We start from the raw sequence: 18022 nt of genomic DNA, 5'->3' as shown, positions 1-18022 counted from the left end.
AGCAGCTTCACAAAACATCTCTGATTCAAGCAGAACCCAGGACTGTCTCTCAGCTCGTAGTCTATAATTCTCCAGTAGTGCACTACGGTAAAAAAATTCCACATATCTTTTTTATGTATCCCTTGTCATATATAAACGTAAAGCGCCAATTTGGTAGTTGGTATCTAATTGATCCAAGGATCTAATCTAGCCATTTTTAAAAGAAGCAAGATTTTCAATTAAATAGCTGGGTAGTCTGTTCCATACTGTCACAGACCTTAGTGTAAAAAAAGTGTCCCCTGTTCTCTGTTTTAAAAAGACTACCATGTACAGAAGTTTCCTCTGTGTTATGACAGTGGTTTGTTATGTTTTACTTTCCATTAGTATTGTGAAATAATCTTGCACTTATCTGTTGTGACTCCATTCTCTGTTTTGCACAAATTTGTTTGCTTTGCTTTGTAATAAAGGGTGTAAGATTTGTGCTGTACCCTGCAGTGTGTTAGGCCACTTTATTCAAGCAGCACACTCAGTCTCCCATGTACTGTGTGTGGTTGTTGAGTTACACACAGGCAATATTTAGGGACACCAATTAACCTAGCCAGCACATGTTTCTGAAATGGGAGAATCTGGTGAAAACCAACGTGAACCTGCAAAGATAATGCAAACTGCATACAGAAGCCTCTTCAGTCCACAGGCAATACCCCCTAACCACCATGCTACTGTGCTGCCCATGATTTCTGTCTTTTTATTGTGTAATTAAACACAAGTGGACTTTATTAAAGGCTTTGGACACATAAATATTAGTAATTAAGTGATAATTCTAGTAAAATAAACAACGACTGTCTAGGGAATCATGTTGAATGCACTGACGAGTACAGACCAAGCAGGAAATTAAATGAAAAGATTTCACAATAATTGTTTGACATTTTTTTAGTGATTAATTGTATTGCTTTGCCGTTTATTTAGCCTTTTTAGTCTACCTATTGTCAGAATGAATCTGCACATATGTGTGAGGATGTAACAGCAGTTCAGTGCAGTTCAAGTCCAGTGCTGGAGGACAGGAGTGTCTTCAGATTTTCAATCAACCTCTGCTCTTAACAATCCATAGTAATTAAGTTAATCTTTACCATAACTGGACTATTCAGGGATTTTCAGCTCCCAATTATTGGAGCTGGAGCCTGGCCACCGAGGACTGTAGGTGTGCGCTTACTGCATGTTTTACATTTATAATTAGTAACATTTTATAATTAAGAAATTGTAAGTATGTTATCAGTATTGTCTTCAGAATCAGTATCAGTGATCTTTAATGACCACTGAGAGTCAGGAGCTTGGCATAACATCTCATCCGAAAGATTGTGATAACAGTTAAAAAAGTAAGTTTTCAAAATATATTTTATAAATAAGGAATTCCCAGTAATTCAAATAGCTTCAAAATCTGCAAACAGTTCAGAATTATCATTGCATCTTTCTGTGACCATATCACGTCAGTAATTGTGCCTACTGTACTGAAAACACAGAGAAAAAGGAACACATTTTAAGGAACTAACAATTTTACTTTAAAGGCTAAGCTGTTGATGCAAAGCAGTTTTGCGTCAATATAAATGCAAAGGAACAAAATCCTGATGTCATCTGACATTATCGTCACAAAGAATCTTTTTTACAACTAGATTGTACAAGAGGGCTGGGTTTAAAATGGGTTACAAATTCCAACTCACCTTCATTCAGCTTTTCACCCAGGTGTTTCAAGTCCCAATGGAATTTAGCCAACTGGAAAAATAGGAATTATCTATGAGATTAAAAAATGCCAAATCAAAAAGCTCTCAATTTTGCCTCCTGAGTAGCAGATGAGATATCTTTAAATGAAATCTCATTTTTTTTAAAAAGAAGCCAGTAGAAAAGTTTCTGCTGTGTAATTCCAGAGGTGGAGAGCGTGAATGATCTTTTTCCTTTCCTTCACTATCCTAAATCTAAAGTGATCAAACTGGGACTTTCCACATTTTTACTGCAGTCTTGGCTCAGATTCCAAAGATTATAACATCATTGGAAATTCCAATATCCAGAGTGCTTAAGTCATCCTTCTTCATGAAACTCATTTAATCATCAATATCCATTCAGAATTAAGGCTTCCTTAAATAAATTAAGGAATTGGCAATTACAAATTAAGGTGCTAGTATGTGCTTGAATTCACATGCTAAGAGAACTCTGGTTTCCTTAACTGTTTCTAAAGTGGGCCAAGCATTTGAGAAAGTTCCCCCCCAGTTCCACGTGGCTTACAGGAAGCAGAACAGAAAATAGACACTGCTCTCTACAAATGTATTTATTTTTAAAGTGAAAAATGACTTCACTCTTTAAATTAATATTCACCCTTAGTTTAAATTTGACATTTCATTACACAGGAAACATTTTTCGTAGCTGTGTTTCCAAATGTGACATAGTAAAACCTCAAACCGAAAAGTAAAAAGTGATACTTTAATGATTATTCTAAAGCCTTCACTGGTTTTTAAAAAACTTTTGTGATCCCTTAGCCGAGCTGTACAGAAAAAGTTTTTTTTATGCTCATTCATCCAGACCTGGGGTGCTGTCTGTGTGGAGTTTGTATGTTCTCACCTCGTTCACATGGATTTTCTGCATTTGCTCCACTTTCCTCCCACAGTCCAGAGACATACTGGTACTGTAGCTTAACTGGCTTCTGTGAAAATTGGCTCAGGTGTGATTGTGTGTGTTTGTATCTGGCCACCAAGCACCTGTAATATCTGAACACAGTGCCTTCATTACCCTGATCATTGCTATTTTGACCAAGAAAAGGTTCATTCTAGCAGGGCAGCCCATCCAGATGAATGTGATATCTGTCAGTAGGTAAAAATGTGATGAGTTATGATCGAATTAATCTTTTAACTGATTTCCTGTATACCTTGAAAAAAATATGTAACAAGAGCCTTATTACTGGTTTAGAAACCAGAAGACTAGATTTTAAGAGCCTAGATCTCAATTCTTGACAATTACACAACATTTCCAGACATTGTCACATTACTCTACCTAGTTGGTAAATGTATTTTACCTAATGTATCTACAGTACCTACAGTAAGTTATCTATCTAAAGTGTTTATTCAAGCTAGCGTTTACAGCTAATATAGTGATGCTACATGGGGAACTGTCTTATTTCCGGAGCAGATGAAGCATTTTGTTTTTATGTGGTTGAGGTCTGTTCACCGGCACGCTGAACATGGCTTGTGTACTAGTCATGCCTGTCATTTTGGTGGTGGCATTTGTTTTGTTCAGATAAGTGAGCTGTTGTTTTTATCTAACCAACCACCATTCTTTGCAAAACTTTGCTACCCAGGTTTCAGATTTAGTAATCATTCTCTGAGAAAACTGTTAAACAAGGTTTACAAAAAAAATCAAACCACAGTAATAACCGTCTAGTAAGAGTGTTGTCACGAACACACTTAATCCTCAAAAACTCCTTCTTGCACATGCCAATTCAAAGCCATTTTCCATTTTGTACTGTAAACACTCTCAATTTGTTAAATCTATCCCTTAAAGATCAAATGTTTTTTAGATTTTTTGAAATTTTTGTTCACTTTAAGATCCTTAAAAATATTTGGACTCCAATCTTCTGTAGTTCACGTGCACATAAATACACTCATAAGATGTGACCAGAAATTAAGATATGTCTGCAAATCTCATTCTGTCACTGTGACAGATGCATCCTATGCAAATGGCCAGATATGCAGCACTGTCACTTTAGGAGATTTTTGTGCCTGGCTGAAGACCTCAAAAAGGGGTGAACTTCAGGCAAAAGCTGATAATCTGATCCATACAGTACAAGACTGAAACCTCACACACTTGGTAAACCATCAGGTTTGAACAAAGGGTTGCTGTTTTTCCTGGCTTTATCAGTTGGTCAAAGATGCAGATTGAGCACCTTGTCAAATAATACCATGGTTCAAGATGTGTTATCCAGAGAGATTGTAGAGCCTTAGTTTAATAGGGGAAGCAATACAAACTGCAAACAAATTTGAGCAAAAAACAAATATTATAAAATAAAATTATTTTAAAAAGTATAGAACTTAAATCTAGGGTGGTTATGTTAAATATGATTAATACACTAGTTAGGCCTAGTTAGCATATTGTGTACAATTCTGGCCACAACATTACAGAAAAGATATTTCTGCTTTGGAATTAGTCCAGGCAATGCTGGTCAACAAGGACAGATATTTAGAAGGTTGACAGAGGTTTAAAGTGACTATTTTTAGAATTCAAGTGGCATGGAATGGCTCAAGGATGGACTGTGTGAATTGATTTTATACAACTCAAACATCTACAACAGAACAAAGACCTGTACAAATGAATGCACTTCTTGGTAAGAAAAGGAGTTGACCACATTAGTTGACCACCACACAGATTCTGTATAATTTGATATCTATTTCACATGCTTGATATAGAGGATTTTTCTTCCTCTGTTATTCTATTATTTCTTATGCTTTTATTATTTTTGAAGTACAATAAAAGTGAATAAATTGCTTTAATGAATTCAGCGGCACAGTGGTTAACATTGCTGCCTTACAGCACTGGGGCCCTACGTTTAATTTCAGACCTGGTTTGCTATCTGTGTGGAGTTCATATGTTCTCCTAGTGTTCACATGAGTTACTTCCAGGTTTTCGTCCACAATACATACTGATACATTAGCTGGCTACTGGAAAATTGGGCATACATGTGAGTGTGTGTGCTTTTATTTTTGTCTGTGTGTGCCCTGAGATGGACCAGCATCCCATTCAGGCTGTGCCCTGCATTGTGCCCATTGCTGGAATAGGTTCCAGCTCCCCTCTGACCCTGAATTGGACGATGTGGTTAGAAGATGGATGGATGGAATAATACATTACAAATACATCCTACATGCTTTTAATTAGGTTATTTGTCAAAACAAAAATATCTTGTCAAAATGTACTTTTTTTTAAGTCAACTCCCCAAATATGGAAATATGGAGTACTTTTGCAACAAATAACCTTTACCTTTTACCAATAAAGAACTAAAGGTATTTTCCCAGCCAAGCTGTTACTAGGAACTGTAAGAGCAATGCCTATTGACTTTCTGCTTTCCATTTATTGACTTAACTGTTTACCCTTTAGCAACAGAATATTTGCCAGAGGAAGTCCTCCTGCTCTTTCTGTGTGGGTGGACCTGAATAACAGTCTACAGTACAATCATTCTTGAAAGAGCTGAACACTGCAATCCATTAACAGAAAGACCTAGTTAGCACTATCACAATTGACCACTGCATACTATACGTCTGTGACGACTATAGTATATTGCAGGTTGTCATGTGCTCATCAAGGTTCACAGAGAATGTTTATTTTGTAATAATGTCACTATCACTTAACTAAAAATAACTGCTTATCCAGTTCAGGGTGACAATTGGCCAGGAGCCTATCCAGGGAAGTTTTGGGCACAAGGTGGGATACACCCTAGATAGGATGCCAGTTTGTCACATGGCACTCACAGACACACACACTCACCCAGACGAAACCCATACAAACACAGGAGAAGATTTTACTTAGAATTCAATTCTCTTGAAATAACAACAGATTTTTTTCCAGTTACTCTTTGCAGTAAAACAGTTCAGTGAATTTTGTCTATTCTGAATACCCACCTATTACATTTTTACATATTCCCTAAATGTTAAGGTTGTTTTTACAATTGATAACTATGTTGTTTATATATAGCAGTAAAGGCTCCACATGAATGAATTAAGCATTGCTATAGAAATCTGTAAAGCACTCTATGGAAAAGTTGTGCTAGGGGAACTGTACCAAATTGATTGATTGACTAATCAATAAAAATATTATGTAGAGAAGAGATGGTTGATTGTTTAGAGATTTAATCAGTAAAGATGAGTAACAGATTTTTGAAGTTTTAAATTAACAGCTCAAAAAGAGCATCAATGCAGACAAGTTGTATTTCTCTAAGCATTTATTACAAAATCAGCATTTTTGTAGTGCTCTACTTACAAAATTCTGAGGAGCAAGCCAGCTCCCTTCTGTCCTTTGCTTAGTCAGCAGAATCTTGTTTCCAAACTACAAGTGGGCAATTAATAGGCTACAACAAAACAAAGATAAACTTCACTCATTATGCATCCCCATACTACCATCATTCCACCTTAGTTTGCTCCAGTTTTAACTTTTGTCGTATCTGTCGAGGATGGATTACCTGGTTCTGGACTTTCACTCTGGATTTCCCTTCTGACTCCCTTTGGATTTTCGCCTGGACCACACACTCCAGAGGACCAGTGCACCCCTGTTCATCTACGAGCCCAGTTCCTTGTCGTCTCTTCCCCGTGTCTGTTTCACTCCCTTCCGGATTCTGCCATCTACACAGGGTCCTGATTAACGCTTTGTGACAGCTGAAGATGCAAAACTACTCTTACAACACTGCCAAGAGAAATTTAATGACCTCGATTAAAGATTAAATATATGAGCAGCACCTCCATTCTGCCACCTTATTTTAACATCGCTAGACAATTTGTCACATTTTTAGCAGAAAAGAAAACACAGACATTGAATCACAATAGAGTACTAAAAACATGACTGGTTGGTATATACAAAGATTGTAAGGCTGTTTAATATTTTGGGCTTAATCATTTGCAATACCCTCTGCCCATTCTCAGATTCTCATGTCTTCCTCACTCCACCCCTGTGCATCATATTCCAGTTCTCCCCCAAAACAGACTTTTCAGAGTGGACTTATGCGGATGTAGTTTTGGAGTCCAGCCTCTTCGGTTTAATGTTTTTATAAGCTGTCTAGTTGTGGTACTGTAACTCAACAAGAAAGTACAGATCCACTAGTAGAAACTCAGGGGGAAATATTGCACTCAGCAACCATTATTTTGCAATTCCTTAGGAATTAAATCTTTCTTTCCATCTAGCATAAGAATCAGGAGTAAAAGAAACAGGGGAAAGTTTATAGTGTATATGTGTAATATGGTGTTATGTACTTTAAAATTAGCTGTTGTTTGTGGTGAGCAAATTAAAGTAGCAAGATGTTTAAATTCTCCCACTATTGTGACAAAATTAATTAATAGTTCTCCGGGAGTCTAACAGTACAAAGACTACTTGTCCTGCTGTTTTAATAATGAAATGAGTAGGCCACAAGCTGCACTTGTGGTTGCTATGGATACCAAAAAGGAGGGCTGGAGAGAGAGGTGTGTGTATAGGGGGGTGGTAGTTGCTGGCCCTAGAAAAGCATGAGCTGAGAAAATGTAGAGGCTGCATTCCATCCAAGAGATTCTTCAAGCTTACATCATAAGAATTAACCAGAGAAATAACCAGAAAGTCTTTTTTTTTAAATTGTCTGCTGGACCAAAGAACTACAGCTCTTTCACAGGTATGTTATTTATTCTTATTTGAAATTCATATAGGTGTGGTCATATTTTTGCTACTTTTAAATTCCTGCCCAGACATTGAACTCAGAACCTCTATGGCGTCTGTGTGTAACTCATTAAATTGGAGCCACTTTCCTCACTGCATCTGATCTGGGCACAATGTGAAGGCCGGGAATTATGGATTATCACAACATTTCAATGAAAGCATCAGCAGACTCGTCCTTCGCGAATCTTCATTCCTCATTTTGTTCCATTGAAGTTTTAGAGCAAAGAACGCTGACTCTTATAAATCTGGGACTGTGATCCGAGATATTGACAATGTAGTTAGATCTTCGAACTTTTGTTGGAATTGTTTAGATTTGCCACAACCATGAGCATTGTGCATGTACTCAACTTTATGCTAATAAACCCAAGGAGGAGCACATTGTATTTTCGCTAGTGTGCCGTGATGCTGTCCTCCTCTTTTCACTGCACTTCTCACAAACACGTCAGCGGAAAGAGGAAAGTGAGTGTAGTGAAATTAATTCAGAATGGATTGTAGTGAAATTAATTCAGAATGGATTAATATGCATAACTAAAGCCTTGAAAATGACCAGAGTAAAGGTGGGAGCAGACCAGAAACAGGACATAGTACTGTATATCAAAGTGCTCAAAGCACTGATTGCTTTAGGCTATCCAGACCACAACTGTTTCATGAGACAAAGCTTTGTCTGAGGTATGTACATATAGCACATACTGTAATTGCTTTTCACTGCCTAAACTGTAACTAATTTATCCTATATATACAGTAAATAAACATTTTGGTAATCTCATAGATGATAACCATGAGACGTTTTTTTCCTGAGTTGAGCTCTACAGGGTGTAACAATGTCATGACAGTTCTTGATTAACCCACCCTCTAAACTGCAAATGCCAGGAAAAACAAAGGTAACTTCAGTTTTCAATTTCTGCTATACTGCTGTTCTAGGACAGTCTAAACAGTCTGAACCTGGCACTGACAGAGAATGTGGACTGCCCATAAATCAGTTCCAACAAATCTGAGTTTAGATTAATTAACAAAGTTTAATTTACATTGTAAAAAATGAAGATTAGGATTCAAAAAGTTTTTATGAGTACTGTACTATTCATATTTAAGTACCTCACAGTCTGCCCAACCACAACACTTCTTGCATTGCAGTGTCTGTGTCCTCTGGGGTCTACTTCTGTCACCAGGATTCATCCTTTCAACATGTGCTTAGGCTTTATTTTCTGTCCAACACATTCTGTAGTAGATGCTAAATCTTGTAATTGGAATACATAACTCAACCTTCAACACATGAGAATAGTAAAAGATAAATCCTTATCCTCCTTATGGTTTTTTGTACTGTTTAATACAAAGAAATGCCTCAGGAACTCAGATCAAGTTATAGTTAAAAAAAATCCTCATTGTTTCCTCTGAAAGAAACAAGACAAGATCCTTTACAAATATACTAAAACATTACTATTCTCATGTCAATGCCACTTTATTTTAGAGAACCTCATTTGTCATGACTAGCATAGTTGTACTTACATTCCAATACCTAATATAAATATGTAAATAAGATGTAAGACATCTGTAAAAAAAACTACTGCAACTAGTAATAGCTCATTTTCCAGTTAGAAATAACTATTAAATGGCTTAAACAGATACTCTTAATGAGTAATTACCCAGCATTCTTTTGCGTTCTGGGTCATCACCTACCTGTAGAAGGCTGTACTCAGCAGGTTTTCTGGGACAAATCTGTAAATGATTACTCATGTGAGCACAGCCCATGGAAGGCTAGTAGTGATACATGGAAATTCAGCCCCACCCCCACCCATCACTCCACAACAGGTATTCAGGAAAAGTCTGGAATGCCAGCATGCATAATCCTTCAAAAAGGTTTGTCACTAAGCCTTTCACTGCTTAGAACAATGAATAATAGACATCATACTGCAGTGCTAAGCAAGGCATTGTATAGAGCCATGAGAGCTTGACCCTAGTTTAAAAATTCAGTTGGAGTCACAATCAAGCACAAGTGAGCAGGATGAAGCCCTCCGCTATCTTAACCCAGAGTGCCTGATTTTTTAAGATGTTTCATATTTTAATACAGCATGCTTTATGAACACCAATGGAAAAAAGTTATATTTTTTGTGACAACCAGCTCCATAAATATAAAGGGGAATTACATTAAATTGGAAATTGCAGTGATTTATGTGCTACAACAGCCTAGAAGACCTAAGAATGCAGCACCTTTAAGACACCTTAACTATAAGGTATGCAGACCACTTTTTATTTTTTACCTATCTGGTGTGTCCAAGTATGTTCTTGGCCTCTAAAATGTGATTACTCCATCCGGACTTTTTTTATGCAGCCCAAATAACTATCAGTTTGACTTGTTTGGTCAATGAATGAGCAAAGTGCTCTTTCCTATCCAAAGTGCTCTGTCAGGATAACCCCACATTCTCCAAACTGCAAGGCCTCGCAGTGCAGCTCACCCTGACAGCCCATCAAGCTCACAGCTCAGCACATCACATGCTCCATGCCCTGATCTGAGTGGCCTGAGAATATCTTAACTCAAGCCCATCCACTTAAGGAATCACAGTCACAGTCAACCAACATGAGCCTTAGCCAAGATTCAAGGATGATCTCTAAACTTTTAAGCTAAACTAGCACTGGTTCTTTCTTTCTGTTAAAAAATTCCCCTCCCCTTCTAAATTATAGAGTCCAGAGCTATTCTGTTGGAAAAATGACAGATGTAAATCAACTCAAAAAAGGATGATTGCTGATGTATGTGCATCTGGTATATTGCTAAAGGTAACATCAGTCCTGGCTAATGTAGCACTTCAGACAGCCTCATGGGTTTGGTGAATATAAATAAACACCATTCAGTTCATGCTAAAGGAGCAACTAAACTAAAGGTTCTGAGTCTCTAGCTAGACCATCTACTGTAGCTGACTTTACATCATTTAGCCTTGTAGCTGTACAGTAATCAACAGGTGGACCAAAACAGAAATGCCCTTTTCGATTTTGACATGAAGAACTGAAGAGAAACTGTTGATACCAGTCCTACCTCCCTAAATAGTGACACAGAATGAAAGCCTGGCTACAGCATAGTGATTGGACTGGGAGAAGAAGATTTAGTGTAAAATTGTAGTACACATAGATAAAGGAAAGAAATACACTCATAACTAAACACATACCAAGACTGCAGACTTGTGACTGTTCTATGAATTATACAAAATATATTTGCATTAATAAATTCTAGGATTTATCAGATTGTTGTTCAGTTATGGAGACAATACAAATACAGTAGTGCATTTTAATTTATCAATTGTAATTTTTGTAAGATGCAATTGATTTTAATAATATATAATATTTGGCATTTTAAATTATGTTTTTGTGTGATGTATTCCACTATATACTAAAATATAATATTATTATAATTTTTGTAATCTTGTAATATTTAAAATGTACTTTCTAAATGTGATTCTTTCTTTACTGGGAGTTGTTGTTTAAAAGAAGTTTGTATTAGAACTAGTTAAGCAGAATGTTAGAATTTACTAGATTATAGAAGATACTAAATTAATGGAATGAATTCCAGTTTCCAGTTTGGAATGAATTTCCAGTTATCACGGAATTCCAAATATTCTGATGGAATCCTTCGAAGTTTAAGAGGAAATCAAAATCCATAAAGCATGCATCAAGTACTTACAGGAGTTCACCTTCATGCACACAGTAACACTGAAAATGAAGGTTCACACACCTTTTATAAATAAAGCATTGAAAGTTCACTGTATTAAAAAGAGTTAAAGTTAAACTATCTGTGTGATTCTGTAGTACAGAATGTTAAATCACAGTGTTGCTGTAGCAGATTAATTAGCTCATCACAGTTTACAATGGAACAGGATGTTTTTGTTTTTCTGAATTTCTTTTTCAAAAACTACAGTGACTCTTTCTTTAACTGATATAATCAATATAGCTTTATTCCACATGCAGTAAATGTGGTTGTGTCTGGGAGCTCACAGTTTTGTGGTTTCAAGCTACAGTATATGGGGCTCTTCTCATTTGTAACTCTTTTTATGATAACTCATTTAGTGGGAGTAAGGGTGTATTCCATGCGGAAAAGAAAAGAGAAACAATGTTTGTGCTGTAAAGCCTTCTTCAGTTGTGAGGGAGAAAGGGAAACTGTCGGATAATTATTATTTTCTTTTCAGCATGGCATAAACCTTTACCTGTTCCTCTGTAGCCTACGCACGCTGACGCAGCTACCTACTTGAACTAATTTAATATTCAAAGTTCTTTGTCTTTTTTCAGTCACACATATTCTAACAAAATCTTTGTTTTGTATTTGTTGATAAGTCAAATGTTTGCAGGACTTTAGAAATTCTAAAGTTTAAAAAAAAGATTTAATTCTAAAACAAATGTCATATACTATATTAGAATCTGTATTTCATTCAAGAGGATAAAATGCATTTTAGTTCTGTAATGAACCAATTTACAATATATGATTTAGTACACTATTTTCTGGGTCATAAAGATGGCTTTGTGTGTTTTGATTGTGGTCCCCAGATGAATTGATTTCTGCGATGAAAGGCCAAAAAATCTCATTAGGCTTTCATAAAACCAGCATCTACTGAAAATTAATAAAATGGTCATAGACTCCAAGTGCCAGACTGGGCGTGATCGAGCTTGTGACGACAATGAGTGATGCACTCCTGCTCCAATTGGTGCTGAATCTCTTGTGCATCACTGCAGATCTTGTAATGTGTCAGAACAGGAATGGCTAGATGGATAGGGGTTCAAAGGAGAGTCTCAGCAATGCCACCTTCCCACTGTGTGGGTGCATAACCTGTCAGAGAGAGATGACACATAAAGACAAACGTGATTCCAAAATTGATGATACAAACATTTAAAAACAGCAATGAAACAGAACTGGTAACCAACTGTTCAAACATTTTACAAATGGCCTCCGGTTTTACAACAGGGTGTGTTGTGAGATGTGCTAGATAAGACCTACAGAAAACAATTATACTGACCCCAGATCTTTTCAGAGGTGGATTAGTGAAAACATAAAAAAGCAGTCCAGAAATAGACTTCCCAATAAAGAAGAATGACAGTAATAGAAAATTCCCTGGTTTTCTCTCTTCCAGTCTGTAATAGCTTTTTTGTTCAGGCCTGCCGTAAAACTAACCAGCACAAGTATAGCAAGGGCTCTTTTCTGGTTCAGGACCTTTTATGATAAATAATAACCAAATCAGCTTTGCACAATACAGTATTAATTTGTCACAGCTTCATGCATAAAGCTGCATGGTTCTTTCTCACATTTCAGGTGTGTAGTAGAGCTGAAAGTCAGTGCTGGAATGAGTTACTCCCAAAGAGATTGTACAAATATTGTTGCCATAAATCTGCATTGTTAACCTCAGGCCAGTGAGAGAGCGTAAACAGTCCAGGGATTGTTGGGAGTGTATCTGAGGAATTCAAAGCCCTCAGGAAAGGTGAATGCCATCTCTCAAGAAAAACAACTCTTCCATACAGTGAATGTTTAGTCACACATTTTTGCACTGTTGCAGAAAGATATTTCAGTTCATACGTCTCTGTTAGGGGATTCTTAATTTTTCTGTATATATAGAATATGAATGAATTGATGAACATCAAACATCAATTTCAGTTTTTGATTACTTTTTAAAAATGTTTAACAGAAACAGATAAGTAGATTTATGATTATACATGTGGTATAAAGAAGCAGAACATTTGAATTATTTTCAGATTTTAAAATATCCTATATTGAAATTTTCTTGTAAGATATCTTTAAAACATGTCTGTCAGTTACAAGACCTTTATAATAATGTAACCAATGAATTTTATCTTCATGCTTTTACATAGCATGTATATTTTAACATTTAAAATAAAAATCTCAATTTGCACGATAGCCTACACAGCTCAAATATACAAGTGTTGATTAAACCGCCAAGCTGAATTCGTCGATCTTAGGCAACAAATAGATCATTATGCCTTCATAACTGACCTTCATAAAGACACTACTTGCTAGCTCAATCAAACTTTCTTTGTTTAACAGTTGCTCAGTGCACTGAGCAAAATAAAGAAGAGGCATCACCCTAATCTGAAATCTAAACAGTGTAGCAGACCTGGTCTTTTGGCCTGGTGGAATTATACGTTATTTAGGGAGTGGTGCTATGTGTGCTTGGAGCCTCAGACCCAGATAGAGGCAGGGAGAACTGCACATGCCATAATCGCACTAATTAAACTGCTCATGTTAAAATCACAAATAACAGTGAAGGGACAGAGAAGGCTCTCTTAGTATCCTGTGAGACCTGCCCGGCTCCTGCAGATTCACAGGGACATTAGAAATAGTTACTCTGCAAATCAGATGCTGTGGAGATACAACGTTGATCAGTAATCTGTGGCTCTGCAGGTAGACACATCAGAGGAACACATATCTTATTCTTACCTGAGCAGGTCCCAGTGTTCAGTCATGGGATAACAGGAGGTTCCAAACTGAATGGTATTTAATAATCACTGCTGATGATAAATTCAACCAGCTTTGAAAGTCTGCAACCTCACATATTTAGTCATTTTAGTCTGAAATTTATACCAAGTCAGGTGCTTCTTGTGATCCTAACATAGCTGTCTATTCAAAACATATTAATCACCTGTGTCCTTCTAAACCTCCTTGTCCCTCCTATTCTTTTAACTTTCAGATTTTCTCATTGAACTGAGGAAGGCTGATCTTGAACAGCTCATGATTTCAACTAATTATAGTGATAAAGAAGAGATCATTACATATGTAGATGTGCTTGTGATGCATATTTTATATCAATATAGTTTCTTGCCTCACATTCTTAAAACACCCTGCAGCTCTCAACTGGCTACCCACCAAATCTAAGCAGGTGTGAGCCTGGTCAGTCCCTGGATGGGATACCTCCTGGGAAGCTATGGTTGCTGCTGGAAGTGGTGTTAGTGGGACCAGTGGGTGGTGCCCCCCCTGCAGTCTGTATGGATCCTAATGGAAGAGGTGTTAGTGGGGCCAGCGGGGGGCGCTCACCCTGCGGTCCATGTGGGTCCTAATGCCCCAGTATAGTGATGGGGACACTATACTGTAAACAGGCGCCGTCCTTCGGATGAGATGTAAAACCGAGGTCCTGACTCTCTGTGGTCATTAAAAATCCCAGGGCGTTTCTCGAAAAGAGTAGGGGTTGTTACCCCGGTGTCCTGGCCAAATTTCCAATTGGCCCTTACCAATCATGGACTCCTAATAATCACCCTCTATGAATTGGCTTCATTACTCTGCTCTCCTCCCCACTGATAGCTGGTGTGTGGTGAGCGTTCTGGCGCACTATGGCTGCTGTCACATCATCCAGGTGGATGCTGCACATTGGTGGTGGTGGAGGGGAGTCCCCATTACCTGTAAAGCGCTTTGAGTGGAGTGTCCAGAAAAGCGCTATATAAGTGTAAGCAATTATTAATTATTATTATTATTATTAATGCCCCAGTATAGGGGAGGGGACACCACACTGTAGTGGGTGCCATCTTTTGGATGAGACATTAAACCAAGGTCCTGGCTTGTACTTCCCTTGCAATGGACTGGCGCCCTGTCCAGAGTGTACCCTGCCTTGCACTCATTGCTTGCTAGGTAGGCTCCAGCTTCTGGTGACGCCGTTTGTTATAAAGTGTTTGGCAAATTACATGACGTTCTTAAAAGAGGTTGTAGTACTTGTATATATTCAGATCAAATCAAACTTGATCTGCGTGAACAATACATGCTTAGGCATTCTCATTTATCTGGCTTTTTGACAGTTTTGAATATCTGTAAACATCTGTATCTATAAATGTTTAACCACTCTGCTTGAAGATGCTAAGAAGAATTTATCCAGGAATGTCAGTTAGTGCTGCTGCCTCATAGCTCCTGAGCACTAGGTTCTGTTCCAGATGGGCAACTTCTGTGATGTTTGCATTAAGATCGCTTTATTGGCTCTATACAATTTCTTGTATTTGGAACTTGTCTTTTCACATACTTCAACTTGCTCTCCATGAAACACACAGACAGAGAGAGAAGCTTGGGGTCAGAGCGCAGGGTCCGCCATTGTACAGCACCCCTGGAGCAGCTGGGGTTAAGGGCCTTGTTCAGGGGTCCAATGGAGTAGGATTCCTCTGCCAGCTGCAGGATGCAAACCAGTAACCTTCCAGCCACAGGCACAGATCCTTAGCCACAGAGCCACCACACCGCCTTATTGCTCCCCTTATTCACATGGGCATTCTCTGTGGGCCCTGTTTTCTCTGTGGGAGTTTCGAAGTTGCCCCTTTCTGGTTGTGAGCCCGAGTGCCCTCTTATGCACTGGCAGCTAATCCAAGACAAAGCCCCAGCTTTTCCTTGTATTCACAGGGAAGTATTGGAGGCAGGGAAGCAGCTTCTAATAATGGATTTTAAATGATCACAAGAGAAAACTATAGAATTGCGCAAGAAATCAGAAATTGTGAAACTGTCAAAGCAGAACATAGTGAGAAGTAAAAAGCAAGGAAAGCAGTATCTGAGGGATGGACTAAATATTTAGCATTTTTTTGTGATGTGATGGAGCATAAGATGCCTATGAGCAAGTGTGATGACACAGGAGTGATGTGTGAATGTTAAAAAGAGCTCTGGTAGAAGTAAAGAGTGCGGCATAAAGACAGTACCTGGGACAGGTACTAGCTGAAACATTAAAGTGAGGTGAGAGAGTCAGTATTTGGAAACCTCTCGATGTAGTTATTTAAAATGCTGGATGTCTCTTCCCCTGTGTTAGCATGTTGCCTGCTTTTTACTTCATTGGAAATCTACAGTTCCATTCTCTTGCACACAAGGCATAGAGCATATCATGCAATTCCCAAAACCTGAAAACATTAGCAATGTTCCAGTTGGTTTGGTCTAGTAAACATTTCCTTCCCTATCCTAACAACCTCTCTTCCCTCTTTGCCCTGAATTGATCTTTTGTTTTTGCTCTGTTCAATGTGTCAGTTTTGTTTCACGGCTTGCTGATGCCCTTTCCTATATTCTTTACTTGCTTCCTCCCCGTTAAAATAAATTTAACTCCAGAATTGGTAAAAATGGTTGATTTGTTCAGAGTTAAAGGTGCAGCAGGTTCAGTTAATTAAAAATGAAGTGTCAGCTGTGAGCTCACTCTTTGCTCTGATATGTGAGGATTTGAGCTATCAAGGCCAGGGTGACCACCTATCAAAGTGATTTCCATTCAGTAGCTACATTCAAAAAATGTTTTAATATTCACATAGTGAAACAAGTGTAAGATTCTTGAACTGAAGGAATTCAATGTTCAATACAAGACTTACTGCATAGCATTACTTAAGTATTGCCAAAGCTATTCTAAAAACAGAATGGTACTGGAGAATGTTATGAGTGTACAGAGTGTCGCATTATAGAATAATGCAGTAGAATAAACAATAGTACAACACAGTATGATACAGTTTAATTAAGTATTTCCCTTGCTCTTGTGAGGCTGCCAGGCTTAGACTCTTTACTGAAATTCTTATTCTTCAGAAAATTGTTCTGCGGTTATTAGGTGTCAAGGTGGTGGTATGGCATATTTATTAACTGTTTCAAGGTCTTGTTGATTTCCTCAAAAATCTTTTGTATCTACATTGTGAATAAGAATTTCGCTGTAATGTAAAAGTCTACTTTATGCACATACATTTTTATACAAAAGAGACATCTACTGTATGTGCTTTACACACATCTGAAAGTGTTTCTGTTAGTCTCTAGGTAAGAGAAGACATGGTTACAGATGACATCAACCAGGTGCAGAGCTTACATGTACAGTAGATGAGTTCAGGGTGGGAAGGTTTTCCAAGCTCCTGTGTAGCTGTGTGTAGTAAGTAGTCTATGGTATGTTGTAGCCACGAATGTGGACAATTCAATTTTTCTGACTATTAGTTACAGTGGTGTGAAAAAGTGTTTGCCCCCTTCCTGATTTCTTATTGTTTTGCATGTTTGTCACACTGAAATGTTTCAGATCATCAAACAAATTGAAATATTAGACAAAGATAACACAAGTAAACACAAAATGCAGTTTTTAAATGAAGGTTTATTATTAAGGGAAAAAAACATCCAAACCTACATGGCCCTCTGTGAAAAAGTGATTGCCCCCTAAACTGGTTGGGCCACCCTTAGCAACAACAACTGCAATCAAGCGTTTGCGATAACTGGCAATGAGTCTTTTACAGCGCTGTGGGGGAATTTTGTCCCACACATCTTTGCAGAATTGTTGTAATTCAGCCACATTGGAGGGTTTTCGAGCCTTAACCGTTTTTTTTTTTAAGGTCATGCCACAACATCTCAATTGGATTCAGGTCAGGACTTTGACTAGGCCACTCCAAAGTCTTCGTTTTGTTTTTCTTAAGCCATTCAGAGGTGGACTTGCTGATGTGTTTTGGATCATTGCCCTGCTGCAGAACCCAAGTGCACTTCAGCTTGAGATCACGAACAGATGGCCGGACATTCTCCTTCAGGATTTTTTGGTAGACAGCAGAATTCATGGTTCCATTTACCACAGCAAGTCTTCCAGGTCCTGAAGCAGCAAAACAGCCCCAGACCATCACAATACCACCACCATATTTTACTGTTGGTATGATGTTCCTTTTCTGAAATGCTGTGTTA

At 37.9% G+C, this 18022-nt stretch overlaps 1 protein-coding gene across 2 annotated transcripts in view; it reads left to right on the top strand.

Annotated features, from left to right (window-relative positions):
* Positions 1-22: 22 nt before the first annotated feature.
* The window catches only part of LOC102694173 (exosomal polycystin-1-interacting protein), a 28199-nt gene continuing 10199 nt past the window's right edge, over positions 23-18022 (top strand). Inside the window, exon 1 of one of the 2 annotated variants that reach the window (XM_069179130.1) lies at positions 23-87. The gene's annotated coding sequence lies outside the window, so the exon portion shown is untranslated. Of the gene's footprint in view, positions 88-6885; positions 7361-18022 lie in introns of those variants that run through there. The other variant, XM_015363542.2, reaches the window with a different exon arrangement.

The sequence above is a fragment of the Lepisosteus oculatus genome, chromosome 15 (genome assembly GCF_040954835.1).
Source record: "Lepisosteus oculatus isolate fLepOcu1 chromosome 15, fLepOcu1.hap2, whole genome shotgun sequence".
Lineage (NCBI taxonomy): Eukaryota > Metazoa > Chordata > Actinopteri > Semionotiformes > Lepisosteidae > Lepisosteus > Lepisosteus oculatus.
Note: the sequence above shows the minus strand (reverse complement) of the source record. Positions and strands in the feature narration are given on the sequence as shown.